Source organism: Cervus elaphus, chromosome 11 (assembly GCF_910594005.1).
Source record: "Cervus elaphus chromosome 11, mCerEla1.1, whole genome shotgun sequence".
Lineage (NCBI taxonomy): Eukaryota > Metazoa > Chordata > Mammalia > Artiodactyla > Cervidae > Cervus > Cervus elaphus.
This window is the reverse complement of record NC_057825.1, coordinates 64,452,920-64,468,999: the sequence shown is the minus strand read 5'-3', so window position 1 is coordinate 64,468,999 and position 16,080 is coordinate 64,452,920. Positions and strand designations below refer to the sequence as shown.

The 16,080-nt window shown below is 35.9% G+C and overlaps 1 pseudogene; it reads right to left on the bottom strand.

Annotated features, from left to right (window-relative positions):
* Positions 1 to 12,795: 12,795 nt before the first annotated feature.
* Positions 12,796 to 14,147, bottom strand: LOC122702519 (annotated as a pseudogene).
* Positions 14,148 to 16,080: the final 1,933 nt, after the last annotated feature.

Genomic DNA, 16,080 nt, shown 5'->3' with positions numbered 1-16,080 from the left:
TAAGCGTCTTTTAATTTCATGGCTGCAGAGTGATTTTGGAGCCACCCCTCCAAATAAAGTCTCTCACTGTTTCCATTGTTTCCCCATCTGTTTGTCATGAAGTGATGGGACCAGATCCCATGATCTTAGTTTTCTAAATGTTGAGTTTTGAGTCAACTTTTTCACTCACCTCTTTCACTTTCATCAAGAGGCTCTTTAGTTCTTCTTTGCTTTCTGCCATAAGGGTGGTGTCATCTGCATATCTGAGGTTACTGTTATTTCTCCCGGCAATCTTAATTCCAGCTTGTGTTTCATTTAGTTTAGCATTTTGCATGTTGTATTCTGCATATAAGTTAAATAAACAGGGTGACAATATACAGCCTTGATATACTCCTTACCCAATTTGGAACCAGTCTGTTGTTTCATTTCCAGTTCTAACTGTTGCTTCTTGACCTGCACACAGATTTCTCAGGAGGCAGGTCAGGTGGTCTGGTATTCCCATCTCTTTCAGAATTTTCCACAGTTTGTTATGATCCACACAGTCAAAGCTATGGCATAGTCAATAAAGCAGAAATAGATGATTTTCTGGAACTCTCTTGCTTTTTCGATGATCCAGTGGATATTGGCAATTTGATCTCTGGTTCCTCCGCCTTTTCTAAAACCAGCTTGACCATCTGGAAGTTCATGGTTCACCTACTGTTGAAGCCTGGCTTGGAGAATTTTGAGCATTACTTTGCTAGTGTGTGAGATGTGCAATTGTGCAGTAGATTGAAGAGTTTTTAGCATTGCCTTTCTTTGGGATTGGAACAAAAATTGACCTTTTCCAGTCCTGTGGCCACTGCTGAGTTTTCCAAATTTGCTGGCATATTGGGTGCAGCACTTTCACAGCATCATCTTTTAGTATTTGAAATAGCTCAACTGGAATTCCATCACCTCCACTAACTTTGTTTATAGTGATGCTTCCTAAGTCCCACTTGACTTGGCATTCCAGGATGTCTGGCTCAAGGTGAGTGATCACACCATCGTCGTTATCTGGGTCATTAAGATCTTTTTTGTATAGCTCTTCTGTGTATTCTTGCCACCTCTTCTTAATATCTTCTGCTTCTGTTAGGCCCATATCATTTCTGTCCTTTATTGCGCTCATCTTTGCAAGAAAAGATGCAAAGATCTTGGTATCTCTAATTTTCTTGAAGAGATCTCTAGTCTTTCCTATTCTAGTGTTTTCCTCTATTTTTTGCATTGATTACTGAGGAAGGCTTTCTTATCTCTCCTTGCTATTCTTTGGAACTCTGCCTTCAAATGGGTATATCTGTCCTTTTCTCCTTTGCCTTTCGCTTCTCTTCTTTCACAGCTATTTGTAAGGCCTCCTCAGACAACCATTTTGCCTTTTTGCATTTCTTTTTCTTGGGGATTGTCTTGATTCCTGTCTCCTGTACAATGTCATGTACCTCCATCCATAGTTCATCAGGCACTCTGTCTATCAGATTTAGTCCCTTAAATCTATTTGGGGACACAGAGAAGCAGCAAATTTCCTCATCTCCAGGCAGCTTCCCAACTTGAGAGAGCTTTGCTCTCCTGAGGGACAGAAGGATTAAGTATCACTGAGGCAGTGAATGAAACTGGCCCAGGTGGCTTCCTGTTCCACCCTCACTTACCTCGTCCACCCTGTTTCTCCCTCTCTGGACACTGGTTCTTTGTTCTTCATCTTCAAGTTTCTCCAGTGTTTAGCAACTGGGTGTAAAGCATGCCTACCATTTAGTGGGATCTGTCACAGGTAAACAGGGCAGGCAGAGCCAGAGTTTCCCTCTTACTGTGTAAATACCACATAATATTCTCCAAGTTAGTGAAGTTCCCTTCACTAACAAAGCCTGAAGCATTCACTACCCGGTGTTTCACATAAAATATCTGCAAACTCCAAGTCTAGTGATCAATCAAAAGAATAAAAAAAGTGACTGCAAATAGTTTCACGAAGAAAAAAAAAATGAAAGTAGACAGAAATGGAACAATAAAAGAAATAATAGAAAAAGTCCCTTAAAACTGTAGAAGGAAACACAGCTTCATTTTGAAAGGACTCTTGAAGTGTATATGAAAAATGAAATGGAGAAAAAGCATTTATGTTATAAAGAGGAAAGCCTACATGTTTCCTAGGGTAGGGGATAGTGGGAGGGGTAAAAACAAGAATCATCTACCATCAAACTTCTCATTAGCAATATCTGATGTTAAAAGGTACATGCTTGAATGCTTTCCAGTTGCTGAATTAAGTTGTCATCTGAAAGTTTCAATTCATCCTCATATTTATTAAAAATCACAATCAAGTGCAATGAGAAGATTAACATATTTTCAGATATGCAAGGTTACGGTTTTGTATTATTTCAGTTTTGTTATTTTTTTAAATTTCCTTTTCATTGATTTATAACATACAAGTTTCACTGTATAATGTTATATTTCAACTTCTGTATACATCATAGTGTGCTCACCACCAAAGATTTAGTTTCTGCCCATCACCATAAAATTGATCCCCTTTATTGATTTTGTCCTACCCACCCACTCCCCCTCTGGTAACCATTACTCTGGTTTTTGTATCCATGTGTTTGTTTTTTGTTTTGTTTGGTTTGCTCATTTTGTTTTTATATTCCACTTATGAGTGAAATAATATGGTATTTGTCTTTCTCCACATGACTTATTTCACTTAGGATATTTTTAAGGTCTATCCATGTTGCTATAGGATTCCCAGGTGACTCAGTGGTAAAGAATCCACCTGCCAATCAATGCAAGAGACATGGGTTCGATCCCTAGGTCAGGAAGATACCCTGTTGAAGGACATGGCAACCCACTCTAGTTTCTTGCCTGGGAAATCCCATGGACAAAGAAACCTGGCGGGCTAGAGTTCATGGGGTCACAAAAGACTGGACACAACTTAGCAACTGAACAACAACAACAAAAAAATCCATGTTGTTGCAAATGACAAAATTTCATGTTTTATAACAGAATAGTATTCCATTGTAGACATACACCACATTTTCTTCATCCATTTGTCAGTTGATGGCAATTTAAGATTGTTTCCATATCTTGGCTATTATAAATAATGCTACAATGAATATTGTAGGGCTGCATATACCTTTTTAAAACAGTTTTTTCTATTTTTTGGATAAATATCCTGAGAGTAACATTTGGATTATATGGTAGTTCTATTCTCTTTTTTTTTTTTTTTGAGGAATCTCCATACTATTTTCCTTAGTGACATACTAAGTTTTACATTCCCATCAACAGTGTATGAGAGCTTTCTTTTCTCCATAATCTTGCTAACACTTTTTATTTCTTGCCTTTTTGATAATAGCCATTCTAAGGAGCATGAGGTGATATATCATTGTGGCTTTAATAATTTCGGATGTTGAACATTTTTTTCATGTGCCTATTGGTCATCTGTATGTCTTCTTTAGAAAATGTGAATTCAGATCTCTGTCCATTTTTAAAATGGGCTGTTTTGTCATTTTTTTAAGTTGTATAAGCTATTTATATATTAGGGATATCATAAATTATTGGATATATGATTTGCAAAGATCTTCCTCCATTCGTAGGCTTTTTTTGTTTTTTTTTTTTTAATTTTTCTGACAGTTTCCTTTGCTATGAAAAAACTTTTTAGTTTGATGTAGTAACATTTATTTATCTTTGCTTTTGTTTCTCCTGTCTGAGAAGACACATCTAGAAATACATTATTAAGATCAATATCAGAGAGTGTACAACCTATATTTTCTTCTAGGAGTTTTATGGTTTAAAGTCTTACACTCAAGTCTTTAACTATTTGAGGTGATTTTTGTGTCTATTTCTATGATATTATAGTCTACTTTCATTCTTTGACAAGTGGCTGTCCAGTTTTCCCAATACTGTTAATTGAAAAGATTATCCTTTCCTTTAGTGTAAGTTCTTTGCTCCTCTGTCACATAATTGTCCATATACGTGTGGATTTATTTGTGGGCTCTCCATTCTGTTCCATTGATCTATATACCTGTTTTGCTGCCAATACATGCTGCTTTGTAATAATATGAAATAAGGAAGTATGATACCTCCAGCTCTGTTCCTTTTTTTCTCAGAATTAATTTGGTTTCATGGGGTCTTATTTGGTTCCATACTAATTTTAGGATTTTTTGTTCTATTTCTATGAAAAATACTATTCAGATTTTGATAGGGAGTACACTGAATCTAAAGACTGCATTAGGTAATATGCACATTTTAATAATGTTAATTCTTCCAATTCATGAACATGGAATATACTTCAATTTCTTTTTGCCATCTTTGATTTATTTCAAGAATGTCTTATAGTTTCCAGTGTATAGGCTTTTCATTTCCTTGGTTAAATTTATTCCTAGGTATTTTACTCTTTCATTGTGATTGTAATTGGGTTGTTTTAATTTTTCTTTCTGCTAGTATACAGAAATGCAATAGATTTTTGCATATTGATTTTGCATCCTGAAACTTCACTATATTTATTATTTCTAATAGTCTTTTGATGGCATCATTAGGGTTTTCTATGTATAATATTATGCTATCCACAAATAGTAAAATTTTAATTCCTCTTTTCCGATTGAATTACCTTTTGTTTCTTTTTCTTTTCTCATTTCTCTGGCTGAGTTTCCTTAGTATGTTAAATAAGAGTGGGGAGAATGGGCATCCTTTCAAACCTTTAGCTAGATTCACTAAAAATGAGAGAGGGCTCTGATAAAATAAGAAACAAAGGGGGAAAAATAGCAATGAATACCACAGAAATGCAAAGGATTATAAGAGAATATTATGAACAACTATATGCCAAGAATTTGGACAACTGAAAAGAAATGGATAAATTCTTAGAATCATGAAACTTTACAGAACTGAATCATGAAGGAATAGAAAATCTGAATAGGCCAATCACTAGTAAAGACATTGAAACAGTAATCAAAACTCCTCAAAAATAAAAACCTAGGACCAGATGACTTCACCAATGAATTCTAACAAAAATTCAAAGATTTAACACCTATATTTTTCAAACTGTTGTAAAGGATAAAATAGCAAGGAACTCTTCCAAACTCATTCTATGAGGCCAGCATTACCCTGATACCAAAACCAGATAAGGACATTACCCAGAAAGAAAATCATAGCTCAGTCCCTCTGATGAACACATATGCAAATATACTCAACAAAATGTTAGCAAGCCAAATACAATAGTACCTTAAAGTGATCACGCACTGTGATCAAATGGGATTTATTCTAGAGATGTAAGGATGGTTTAATATTCACAAACCATGAATACACTACATTATCACAATAAAAGATAAAAGCATTTGTGACTGATGCACCAAAAGCATTTTACAAGATTCAACAGTCATTTATGAGGAAAAAACAAAACAAAACAAAAAAACCTCTCAATAAAATTGGTACAGAAGGAATATACTTCAACATAATAAAGGCCATATGTGGCAAATCCAGAGCTAACATCAGACACAGTGGTGAAAAACTGAAAGCCATTCCTGTAAAACTTTTCTTATATTCTTGGATACAAGCCAAGAAAGAAGGTATAACAGAAAATCAGCAAAATATACCTCAAAGGAAAACAGTGAGAAGAGAGTTATCCAAAGGTGACTACTAGTCTTACACTTCCAAGCCCAGAATTGGCACAGGATAGAGGATTTAGGAAGAGAAGTTTTGAATGGGAAAATAATACTCTATAGAAAAATCAGTACAATTAAAAGTTTGAAAAAAAAATGAGAATTTGCTAAAATCTATTAATATTAGGGGAATGTAAAAAGAAAAATTTATTTAACTTGACATTTGATTCATTATACATTGAGGAAGAGTATTTGAACCATAAATAAATCAATATAATCATAGCACATAGGCACATGGTTTCCATGGCAATGAAAACTATTTATAGTACAATATGAGTAAAACTTTGCATTATTTATTTTCTAACTTTCATAATCAGGCATCAGTAAAGTCACAGAAGAATAAACTATAGCTTATTAATAAATAATAATCAATTATTTAATTAATATACATAATATATTAATAAAACAAACAGAGTTCTTTACATTACGAGGTTCTCTGTGAAAAACTTAATGAGTTGAATGTAAGCCAAACAACTAAAATTGAATTAGGAAGATGTAGGAGTTTCACTCAAATTCCTCAAAGAAAGGAGAGGTGGTTTCATTTCTGAGAGGTTCAGGAATGAATGAGAGGTTCAGAGAAGAGATATAAAAAGGTTGGGAGAGAAAGGATGTTCAAGGCTACATTATCAATATTCACAATTTTGTTAATACTTTAGAGACAACAACCTCCTGCTTTCCAGTGCAATAACTTGAAAAGGAAAATTGTTTTACTGACATTCCTCAAAATGAACTTTTAAAAGGACGCTTTAGTATGGTAACAGCAATGAGAGCTTTTATGTACTAAATGATTACTGCTCAAAGCATATAGTGATTTTTTTAAAATTTCCTTTTTCCCTCAAATAACCCTATAAACTAAGTAATGCCTTTTAAATTTCATATGTGGATGAAACTAAAGTTTGGAGAGCAATATCTTGCCCGAGACAATACAGTTTACAAGTAACAGAATCTATATGCTAATCAAGGTTTTTGCAATTGAGATACTGAACAGAATGGAAAATGGCTAGGCCATAAACTTACGCTAATAGAACTTGGACCTACAACCTCTGTAGCAATCATCTCAGAATGGTCAGGGCTAGGTCACTGACTTCTAGCTTCCCTATTTTTCCCACTTCCACCTTTGTCCAACTTAGGATCAACCAGAGAAAGTAAAATGTGCTCTCCAACCCAATTATATAGCATATCCCACTTCTAGTTAGCTCACCTCTCCTTTGCCATGCCAACAACCTCTAATCACAGCCTACCTGAAGTCTTCTCTTTTTTTTTACTATAAAACTTTTCTACTCTGCCTAACTTTGAGTCCTTGCTGAAACAATTAACGGTTACTGAATCCATTGCCATAGCAAGCTCTGAATAAACACCCTTTGTTTGTCCTCATTTGGGTGAGCTTTGTTTATTTCCACATACCACATGCTATCATTTCAGTCACTGTACAGTAACATTTAGACTTCCAAAGAAACAACGAATTGCTAGTATTCTTTTTTTTTTTTTCAACTTTTTTTTTTTTTCCCAGTGGGTTTTGTCATAACTACAGGCCAATATCACTGATGAACATAGATGCAAAAATCCTTAACAAAATTCTAGCAAACAGAATCCAACAACATATTAAAAAAATCATACACCATGACCAAGTGGGCTTTATCCCAGGAATGCAAGGATTCTTTAATATCCGCAAATCAATCAATGTAATACACCACATCAACAAATTGAAAGACGAATTGCTAGTATTCTTAAAACTTGCTCTTGAAAGATAAAATTTTCCAGGCAAAGATAAAAACAAAAAATCATTCACAGGAGCTCCCCACTTTAGATAATTTGGAGTGATAAACTATAGTAAAATAAAAACTGCAAATTGTGGTTCTAACTCTTTAGGTTCACTTGTGTTCTGCATTTATAGTTGGAAGAAAGGATCTAGGGCCAAATGACCTTTTATTTTGTATTCCTTGGTTCCGTTCTACAGCTGGTATTGTTACAGATAAAAACAACCAGCAGCGCTCAGATGTAAGCTTCAGATGGTGTTAAAGCAAAGTGCTTCCTGGCTCTTAATGGCTTTCCCTTTGCAAATGGAATGAAACACAGCAGGGACTAAAAGTAAGCACCTAAATATTTCCAATTAAAGCAAGCGGTCTGGGCAAATAAAATAGTTAAGGGGAAATGTTTAAAATAGTATCAGTGCATGAGGTATGACTCAGACAAAGAAGGAGAGATTCTATATCAATCACTTCCAAGTACTTTGACTTCAGCATATGATACCTTAGGTGGCTTAGCATTAATCCATTTCCAGAGGCCACCACGCTCTAATATTCTGGCTACCTGATGCAAACAGCTGACTCATTTGAAAATACCCTGATGCTGGGAAAGATTGAAGGCAAATGAAGAAGAGGGTGGCAGAAGATGAGATGGTTAGATAGCATCACCAACCCAGTGGACATAAATCTGAGCAAATTCTGGGAGATAAGGAAGGACAGGGAAGCCTGTAGTGCTTCAGTCCATGGGGTCACAGTCGGAAATGACTTAGAAACTGAACAACAACAACAATAGCCAGTATTTCTTTCTCAACTGTTGTTTCTGGGAAAATCAGTTTCTCCAGACCTTATGACGTGTACTACAAAAAAGCAGAGGGTAGTATCTTTTTTAATGAAATGTGAACAACTGGGTTACACAAAATTGTAAACATTCCTTTCTTATATTACTTCCATGAACTTTAATTATATAGGAAGATATTACCTGAAAATGTTTCTAAATATTTTCACAGTTCAGTTCATGGGAGTAGTGTTCAAAGAAACATAACTGAGTTGTTATATCTTCATTGGAAGCTATCTTAAAGCTTTAAGTGCATTTCTATATTCCACTGCAATGAAGATATTACAGAGTGCAGAGTCTGAAAAGGGCCAATGAGTTAACTTTAGAATTTTTGAACTAGGATAAGGTAAAAGAAGGAAGGGTCTTACATTACAGAGTAGAACAGTGATTAAAGGCTGAGGACATGATACCAGTCTGTTAGATTTGAATTGCTGGATTTACTGCTTTGTGGCTTTGAAAGTGAAAGTGTTAGCCTCTCAGTCATGTCCAACTCTTTACAATCCCATGGACTGTAGCACACCAGGCTCCTCTGTCCCATGGAATTCTCCAGGAAAGAATATTGGAGTAGGTAGTGGCATATTATTAATTACATTATGCTTCAGTTTCCCCTTCAGTTGAAAGTTATTGAAAGGACTGAATAAGTTAGCATATGCAAAGTGCTAAAAATGTTACCTAGTTTATACTTTTCATTACTATTGCCATAATTTATTTACCATTTTCTGGGAAAATTGAACAGCAGACCTTGGACTATTCTGATCACACTCTTTCCTCTGAGTTTACAATAAACAAGTTAATTATTGATGCTATAAAAAATGGCTCTGAAAATTTTTTGAAAATCTCAATGTGTGCTGTTTGGGGAAGGTTGTCAGAAGAGGTGAGGGCTCATATGCAAGTCATACATTTCAGTCCCCTAGCACGTCTATACCTATAAAGAGGATAATCCCCTGCCAAATGAATACCCACTACATTCTACTTCCCTCCTCAAGATGTTTTTCTTCTACAGAACTATGTTATAAATTGGAGCGTGGTGCAAACTGCTCTGAGGGCTAACTCACTGGGATAACTCTGACACCATTTAAAGCACAGAGACCCTCTAGGAACTCTAGGGGGTTCATTTGCCTACTACTGTGTTTGCAATTAGGTCCTTCCCTCAGCTGAAGAGTGACTCACATTTCTATTGAAAGACTGTCTTGATTTATAGATATCTAATGAAATGACTAGATTTTAAATCAGCAAAACATTTCATATATAATATTCTATTCTTTGCCCCCCCGCCATTCTTCCTTCACACTGGTACTCGAACAGGATAAATATATTTTCCCCAAATTGAAAGTTCTTTGTCTAGCATGCTATTTAAATCAGCATTGATTTTATGGGAAACAATAAAAAACTGGACCTGAATTTGGCTTATTCAGTTTCAATTTTAGTTTAACAGTTCAGTTTAGTCACACAGTCCTGTCAGGCTCTTTGCGACCCCATGGACTGCAGCACGCCAGGCTTCCCTGTCCATCACCAACTCCTGTTTACTCAAACTCATCTCCACGGAGTCCATGATGCCACCCAACCGTCTCATCCTATGTCGTCCCTTTCTCCTCCCATCACCAATCGTTCCTAGCATCAGGGCCCTTTCCAAAGAGTCAGTTCTTTGCATCAGGTGGCCAAAGTATTGGAGTTTCAACTTCAGCATCAGTCCTTCCAATAAATATTCATGACTCATTTCCTTTAGGATTGATTGGTTGGATCTCCTTGCAGTTCAAGGGAAACTCAAGAGTCTTCTCCAGCACCATGGTTCAAAAGCATTAATTCTTCACTGCTCAGCTTTCTTTATAGTTGAACTCTCACATCCATACATGACTACTGGAAAATCCATAGCTTTGACTAGATGGACCTTTGTTGGCAAAGTAACGTCTCTACTTTTTAATATGCTGTCTAGGTTGGTCATAGCTTTTCTTCCAAGGAGCAAGTGATTTTAATTTCATGGCTGCAGTCACCATCTGCAGTGATTTTGGAGCCCCAAAAATAAAGTCTCTCACTGTTTCCATTGTTTCCACATCTATTTGCCATAAAGTGATGGGACCGAATGCCATGATCTTAGTTTTCTGAATGTTATATCTTGAGCCAACTTTTTCGCTTTCCTCTTTCACTTTCATCAAGAGGCTCTTTAGTTCCTCTTCACTCTCTGCCATAAGGGTGGTGTCATCTGCATATCTGAGGTTATTGATATTTCTCCCGGCAATCTTGATTTCAGCTTGTGCTTCCTCCAGCCCAGCGTTTCTCATGATGTACTCTGCATAAAAATTAAATAAGCAGGGTGACAATATACAGCCTTGATATACTCCTTACCCAATTTGGAACCAGTCTGTTGTTTCATGTCCAGTTCTAACTGTTGCTTCTTGACCTGCACACAGATTTCTCAGGAGGCAGGTCAGGTGGTCTGGTATTCCCATCTCTTTCAGAATTTTCCACAGTTTGTTGTGATCCACACAGTCAAAGCTTTGGCATAGTCAATAAATCAGAAATAGATGTTTTTCTGAAACTCTCTTGCTTTTTCAATGATTCAGCAGATGTTGACAATTTGTCCTCTGGTTCCCCTGCCTTTTCTAAATCCAGCTTGAACATTTGGAAGTTCTCATTTCATGTACTGTTAAAGCCTTTCTTATAGAATTTTGAGCATTACTTTACTAGCGTGTGAGATGAGTGCAGTTGTGTGGTAGTTTGAACATTCTTTGGCATTGCCTTTCTTTGGGATTGAAATGAAAACTGACCTTTTCCAGTCCTGTGGACCCTGCTGAGTTTTCCAAATTTTGCTGGCATATTGAGTGCAGCACTTTCACAGCATCATCTTTTAGTATTTGAAATAGCTCAACTGGAATTCCATCACCTTCACTAGCTTTGCTCCTAGTGATGCTTCCTAAGGCCCACTTGACTTCGCATTCCAGGATGTTTGGCTCTGGGTGAGAGATTATACTATCATGATTATCTGGGTCATTAAGATCTCTTTTGTTTAGTTCTTCTGTGTATGCTTGCCACCTCTTTTTAATATCTTCTGCTTCTGTTAGGTCCATACCATTTCTATTCTTTATTGTGCTCACCTTTGCATGAAATGTCCCCTTGGTATGTCTAATTTTCTTGAAGAGATCTCTAGTCTTTCCTATTCTATTGTTTCCCTCTATTTTTTTTTTTTTTTTTGCATTGATCATTGAGTAAGGCTTTCTTATTTCTCCTTGTTATTCTTTGGAACTCTGCATTCAAATGGGTATATCTTTCCTTTTCTCCTTTGCCTTTCACTTCTCTTCTTTCACAGCTATTTGTAAGGCCTCCTCAGACAACCATTTTGTCTTTTTGAATTTCTTTTTCTTGGGGATGGTCTTGATCACTGCCTCCTGTACAATGTCAGGAACCTCTGTCCATAGTTCTTCAGGCAGTCTATCAGACCTAATCCCTTGAATCTATTTGTCACTTCCACTGTATGATCTCTTCAATTTAAGTCTGAATTCGGCAATAAGGAATACATGCTCTGAGCCACAATCAGCTCCCAGTTTTGTTTTTGCTGACTGTATAGAGTTTCTCCATCTTTATTTGCAAAGAATATAATTAATCTGATTTCAGTATTGACCATCTGGTGATGTCCATTTGTAGAGTCTTCTCTTGTGTTGTTGAAAGAGGGTGTCTGCTGTGACCAGTCTGTTCTCTTGGCAAAACTCTATTAGACTTTGCCCTGCTTCACTCTGTACTCCAAGGGCAAATTTGCCTATTACTCCTGGAATTTCTGGACTTACCACTTTTGCATTTCAGTCCCCTTTGATGAAAAGGACATCTTTTTGGGGTGTTAGTTCTAGAAGGTCTTGTAGGTCTTCATAGAACCGTTCAACTTCAGCTTCTTCAGCATTACTGGTTGGGGCATAGGTGTGGATTACTGTGATACTGAAAGGTTTGCCTTGGAAACAGAGATCATTCTGTCATTTTTGAGATTGCATCCAAGTGCTGCATTTCGGACTCATTTGTTGACTATGATGACTACTCCATTTCTTCTAAGGGATCCTTTCCCACAGTAGATGAAAGAATTTCAGAATCTATGGCTTCTAAATCCTTCAAGGTTTATTAGTCTCTCTACTCTCACACAGCAACAAGCTGATAACTATAATGCATTACTTTCCAATGAAGAAGGTATTTAAAAGCTGAATAGCCATAAAAACAGCTTATAATATTACAATGCTAGCTAACAGGATTAGAACTAATGAGCAACATTTGGATTACATGTTTGTATGGTACTATAAAAATTCTCATTCTCCTAAAATATTATAAGCTCTTTTTCTGAATATCATCTAATTAGAATCATACAGTATGTAAAATTTTTGGATTAGCTTCTTTCACTTAGTATTATGCATTTAAGTTTCCTCCGTGTCTTTTAACTTGATAGCTATTTCTTTTTAGTGATAAATAATATTTCATTGTCTGGATGCACCACTGTTTATTTACATTTTTGGCAAAAATTCTCATGTATCCATACTTTTAATGTTGTATAGGTTAAATTACAGTAAAAAGGCAACTATAAACAAGATGCAGTGCTTCTACTTTAATTAATAACACAACTTGATTATAGTAAGCCAAATTTATATTCCACCATCAAGAGGGGTTCTTTCATGACATCATTTTATGACGGATCATTAAAAATACCTTAATAAATTCTTCATTACCCCTTAACATAATCAGTGAAAGATTTGAAGCTGGAAAAAAATGGAAGATGCTGAACATGCTACATTGCCTTGAACTTCATTTGTAATTTTAGTAAAGCAAATGGACCTTAAATGTTTCTTAATGTGGATAAATTCATTTTATTTCCATTGAACATTTTATTTTGGTATACTAGTTAGCTGGGGCTACCATTAACAAAGAAAAAAAAAACAAAACACCAACTGAACGATCTAAACAACAGATGTTTATTTTCCCACATTCTGAAGGTTGGAAGTCTGAAATCATGATGCTGGCAGGGTTAGTTTCTCCTAAGGTCTCTGTCCTTCACTCACAGATACAGGCTTTCTCTTTGTGTCCTCACAAGGCCTTTGTGTAAATCTCTGGGGTCTCTTCCTCTTGTCGTAGTGACATCAGTCATTGGATTAGGGCCTTTATGGCCACATTTAATCTTAATGGCCTTCTTAAAGGCCTTATCTCCAAATATAGTCATCCTGGGAATTAGAGCTTCAATATATGAATTTGGGGAATACTATTGGGTTCAGGGTACAGGGGGATTCTGCCATTGAGCCACCAGGGAATCAGAAAATACCTCTGTCAATATAATATACACTAAAAGCATGAAGCTTCAAATATTACATTTTTGTATGATTTTAAATGATTCAAAACACTTAGCAAATGACCCGACAATTAAAGGAACACTGCTGCTGCTGCTGCTGCTGCTGCTAAGTCGCTTCAGTCGTGTCTGACTCTGTGCAACCCCACAGACAGCAGCCCACCAGACTCCTCTTTCCCTGGGATTCTCTAGGCAAGAACACTGGAGTGGGTTGCCATTTCCTTCTCCTAAAGGAACAAGCTGTGTCTTATCTCAAAAACTTTATATATCTTATATTATGTTGTTTTGCATATTTATTTTAAATTATTTATTGTATAAAACTTTAACCATATATAGAAATAGAAGAATATAATAAAATCCTTCACCATTACCCATCATTGACAGTTATTAACACCTGGTCCATCTTGTGTTATATACCCTGCCTACTTCCCCTTATCGTTTCTGAGCAGATATAAGATGCAAGATTAAAATGTAAGATTAGGTGTCTCTAATAATTCAAGAGGATGACTGGGCAAAAGTTGATTTTTCACATAAGGAAAACATTTCCAAAGAATATCATGACTTTCAAAAGGTCCACCTGCTGAAAGTTCAGTAACTGGAAAACTGCCCATTGGCTGAGATACAAGTTCTCCAGCATCCATTTTCAGCCTGCCCTCTACACAGCTTCTCAGCCCCCTGGACCCTCATTTCCAATTTTGGGAGTTAATTTCTCACATCTGGTGGTGCACTTCTTTTGTTTGTTTGTTTTTAATACACAGATTTGTGGTCCAAAAGAGTTAAAAGTTACAAATAGCAAACAAACATACGAAAAGATGCTTCACATTATATATCGTTAGAGAAATGCAAATAAAAACAACAATGAAATAGAACTACACACCTAGAAAAATGGGTGAAATCCAGAACTGACAACACCAGATGCTGGTGAAGTATGGAGCATCAAGAGTTCTCATTCATTTCTGGTGGAAATGAAAAATGATAGCCATTTCGGAAGACAGTTTGGTGGCATTTAACGAAACTAAACATACTCTTACCATAGAATCCAGCAAATTCACTCCTTGGTATTTACCTGAAAGAGTTGAAAATGTATACCCACACAAAAACCTGCATATGGATATTTACTGCAGCTTTATTCACAAATGCCAAAATTTGGACGTGACCATGAGGCCCGTCAGCAGGAGAATGGATAAATAAATGGTGGTGCATCGAGACAATGAAATATTATTTATCACTAAAAAGAAACAGCTATCAAGTTAAAAGACACGGAGGAAACTTAAATGCATAATACTAAGTGAAAGAAGCTAATCCAAAAATTTTGTATACTGTATGATTCTAATTAGATGATATCCAGAAAAAGACAAAATTATAGATATTTTCAGTGGTTGCCAGGGCTTAATGGGAAAGGATATGTGAATAGGTAAAGCAGGGCTTTAGGGCACTGCAGATGCCCTATATGATACCGTAATGATGTATATATTTCATTATATAGATACATTTGCCAAAACTCATAGAATACACAACACCAAGAATGAATTTTAATGTAAGCTTTAAACTTCAGGTACATGCATGCATACTGTCACTTCAGTCATGTCCATTTGGGACCCTATGGTCTGTAGCCCACCAGGCTTCTCTGTCCATGGGATTCTCCAGGCAAGAATACTGGAGTGAGTTGCCATGCCCTCCTCCAGGGGATCTTCCTGACCCAAGTATCGAACCCTCATCTCTTATGTTTCCTGCATTGGCAGGTGGGTTTTTAACCTGCCACTTGGGAACTTCAGGAAATTATGATATATCACTGTAGGTACATCAGTTATAACAGATATACCATGGTGGTGAGGGGTGTTGATAATGGGGAAGCTATGCATGCATGGGGACAAGGAATATGAGAAATCTCCATACTTTCTGTTCTAAAAAAATATGCTCTATTTTTAAAGCATAATAAAAATTTTAAAGTTTTCAAAGTTTGAATCCCATCTTTTTTATTTACCATGTGATTTTGAATGAATTAATATCTATGAAGTCCAGTATGTATACCTGTCTATAAAATGGAATATCAAAAGTAAATGCCTTTCAGAATGATTAAGGATAATTTAAAATAAAAATATAAGAATTTTACAAAATGCTTTCAGGTATATATTTGTACTAAATTGATGGGAGGCTTTCAGCTGGGACATAAGGGAGAAACAAAAGGTGCAGCTAGGAGGCCATTTATTCCTTTATAGTACTTCTATAACGGGATCATAGAAATACTGATTTCCATTGATTACTTTATAGATTCCCAAGATCTCAACATGAGATTTAATCTATAATGTTTGCATAATTTTAAAAATCACTCTTTTGATGAGGCAATACATATTCATGGTATAAATTTCAAACTTAGCTAAATCATATATGGTGAAAATAAATCCTCCTACTCCTTTCTTCAACCAAAAAATCTATATTCTATATAGATAATATAGTTTTATTAGTAAGAACTTTGGTGATTTTTTTTGCACTTTAAAAGACTTGCCAGAGCAATATTGTAGTACCTTTACATACTTTCCCCCTAATTTTCAAAACATCATTTCTAATAAACTT